This window comes from Sapajus apella, unplaced genomic scaffold (genome assembly GCF_009761245.1).
Source record: "Sapajus apella isolate SASKATOON/1434 unplaced genomic scaffold, GSC_monkey_1.0 scaffold72, whole genome shotgun sequence".
NCBI classification, from domain to species: Eukaryota; Metazoa; Chordata; class Mammalia; order Primates; family Cebidae; genus Sapajus; species Sapajus apella.
Window position 1 is genome coordinate 10,431,319 of NW_022437012.1, and position 3,376 is coordinate 10,434,694.

The 3,376-nt window shown below is 41.2% G+C and overlaps 1 non-coding gene across 1 annotated transcript; it reads left to right on the plus strand.

Annotated features, from left to right (window-relative positions):
* Nucleotides 1–2,968: 2,968 nt before the first annotated feature.
* LOC116531825 lies at nt 2,969–3,071 on the plus strand. Its single transcript, XR_004260607.1, has one exon. It is a non-coding gene; the product is annotated as a small nucleolar RNA U13 (small nucleolar RNA).
* The last annotated feature ends 305 nt before the right edge of the window (nt 3,072–3,376 follow it).

The window sequence follows — 3,376 nt, forward strand, 5'->3', positions numbered from 1 at the left end:
ACATTGGATTTTGGAATGCTGTGCAGCAGCATAAAAAAGGAGGAAAGAGCTCTATATCACATCTTAATTGGGCTCCAAGTCATATATTTAAGTAAAAAAAGTGAATTGGTGAATAATGCCTATCATATTGAGACTGGGTTGTGGAATGTGGGGGAGGCTCAGCTCCCAGATAGGATGCGTTCTTCCAGGCCCTTGGTCCCTCACTCACCCAAGAACGGGGGAGAGGACCCCCCCCCCCGGGTGCAGTGGGCTCATTTAAGTAAATATCGGCCCTGAAAGAGTTTTGCAGAAAATTATTTATTTAGGCAGAGAGAGAAAAAGGAGAAAGAAATAGAGAGAGATCGCTCACGCTGTCATGAGAGGGGATCCAGAAATGGAGTCGACATGGATATGAGAGAGAGAGAGAGAGAGAGAGAGAGAGAGAGAGAGAGAGAGAGAGAGAAAGGGGACTTTTAATCTGGGAGTTATTCCCGCCATATTCAAGTTTTCTGTCCTATGAAAGGAGTTTCTTTAAACTTCCACTGGAGTGATTGACCTTTGATTTCTGGGCAGTCTATCTTCCAGCGTGCTCCAAAGTTAAATAAAGACCTCTAAGCTCCTGGAGGTCTTTGTTTGAAGACTGCCGTGGGTGGATGTATGGCACTGGGAAGTTCTTGCCTTTGAAACTACGCCCCCTTGTGGATCTGAGGAGAGAACACATTCCCTTAATATCATACTGGTATGATGAAGGGGGTTCAGAGAACAGGCTCAGGGGTCAGCCCTACCACCTACTAGGTGCATGACTTGGGCAAGTTGTCTGTGTTCTTTCTGCCTCAGTTTCCTCATCTATAAAGTAGGGTTGCATGACCAAAGTAATTAGAAGAATGTACATATCAAATGACAGACGTCCTTATTTGTGCAAAACATTGATAAAAGAAAAGGTAAAAAATATTTCTCTATATGCAAATATATATGTAAAAGCATAGGAAAGCATCTGAAAAGATTTACACTTAACTAGTATCACTCATTATACCTTGGGAGTATGTGCATTGGAAAGACAGTCAAGAAGGGCATTCATTTTATGTATATCATTTGGACTTTTTTATTTTGAGACAGACTTTTGCTCTTGTTGCCCAAGCTGGGGTGCAATGGTGTGATCTCGGCTCACCACAACCTCTGCCTCCTGGGTCAAGCAATTATTCTGCCTCAGCCTCCCAAGTAGCTGGGATTACAGGTGCGCACCACCGTGCCTGGCTGATTTTGTATTTTTAATAGATACAAGATTTCTCCATGTTGGTCAGACTGGTCTCGGACTCCCAACCTCAAGTGATCTGCCTGCCTCAGCCTCCCAAAGTGCTGGGACTACAGTAGCGTGAGCCATCACACCCAGCCATTTGAATTTTGTACAGTGAGAAGAAATTCCTATTACTTGTATCATACTTAAATAATTTAATGTAAAATAGATTCCCAGGCTGTACCTTTGGTGATAAACAGTGATAAGTATCTCCAAAGAACAAACATAAATGGAAGATGCAAGACCAATTGCAGCAGCACAGCAGAAGCGGTAGAGATGGAAATACTTAAATGTGAGTAACTAAAGTGAATGTTAAAATAAATCTGAGGAGGAGATCAGTAAGCATTTGGAGACGTTATTGTTGTGAAAGTAGTTAGTGGGAGTCAGAGCAATGTGACACAAAGGAAAGTCTGTGCTATAGTTTGAATGTTCCCTTGAAAATTCATGTTGAAACTTGATTTCCAATGTGGCTGTGTAAGAGGTGGGACCTTTAAGAGGTGATTAGATCATGAGTTCTCTGGCCTCTTGAATGGATTAATCCACACACAGATTAATCACTTAATATGTTAATGGATTAATGGGTTATGGTGGGAGTGGAACTGGTAGCTTTGAGGAAGAAGAGATCTAAGCTAGCACACTTAGTCCCGTCCCCATGTGATTCCTTCTTGACCTTGGACTTCTCAGCGTCCATAACTATAAGAAATTTATTTCTAAAAACAAAACAAAACAAAACAAAACAAAAAAAACAAGAAATTTATTTCTTTGTAAATAACCCAGTTTCCAGGTATTTTGTGATAAGCAATAGAAAACAGATGAAGATAGTCAGGATTAGGTCTAAAATTTTGCTTTTTTTTGAGACTGTTGCCTAGGCTGGAGTACAGTGACATGATTTTGGTTCACTACAACCTCCGTTTCCCAGGTTTGAGCAATTCTTGTGCCTCAACCTCCCGAGTACACTGCGATTACAGGTGAGCGCTATCACGCCTGGCTAATTTCTTCTGTATTTTTAGTAGACACAGGGTGTCACCAGGTTGGCCAGAATGGTCTCAAACTTCTGACCTCAGGTGATCTTCCCGCCTCAGCCTCCCAAAGTGCTGGGATTACAGGTGTGAGCCACCATGCTCGGCCTCATTTGTTAATCATCTGCAGGTAGAATAGTTCACCATCCTGAATTAGGAAAGATTAGAGTTTAAATAAGAATATGTCTGTGTAAAATGCAGTAATAAGTTGTGCATAGACATATGCTCACATGTACATGCTTAGCAGAACATGCTTATTCTCTAAACTCATACGTAATTCTCATGACTTCAATTAATTATTTTGTTTCTCACATTCTGAGTTCAAGATCTATTAAAATACTTTTTAAAACTAGAAACACATAAACTTGAGCAAACTACATCAACCTGGTAGCGGTTACGTCTTATTCAAACCTGCCAGACAACAAATTACCCACTTAAGAACTGAAACTAGCTGCTCTTGACTGGATATTACCAATTAGAAGAATTCAGTTACTTTATATTTGAAATTTCCTGAGGGCAGGGCACCTTGTTTTTATATTTTCGTTTCCCAGTCTTTGGAACAGTGCCAGGCACATAGCAGCTGCTAAGAAATATTTTCTGAATGAAGAAATGACTGAATGACTGATGAGTGAATGAAGGTTGCATCACTTCTCTTGAAATTCTGTGGAGATTCGTGATCCTTTTGTAGTTCACGAGCATGATGATTGGATATTCAGGTGCATGTGTGAGATGTGCCACCCTTGACCCTCATTACAACATAGCACATTACCCATCTGACCTGAAAAAAGAAAAAAAATAAATTCTTTGGAAATGTCTTGCCTGGGTGACTATACTGGTTTCAGGTTCAAGAAATACTGGACTACTTTTTTTTTTTTTGAGACAGAGTTTTGCTCTTATTGCCCAGGCTGGAGTGCAATGGTGCGAGGCTCACCACAAACTCCACCTCCAAGGTTCAAGCCATTCTCCTGCCTCAGCTTCCCAAGTAGCTGGGATTGCACCACCATGCCCAGCTAATTTTTTGTATTTTTTAGTAGAGACAGGGTTTCTCCACGCTGGTCAGGCTGGTCTCAAACTCCGGACCTCA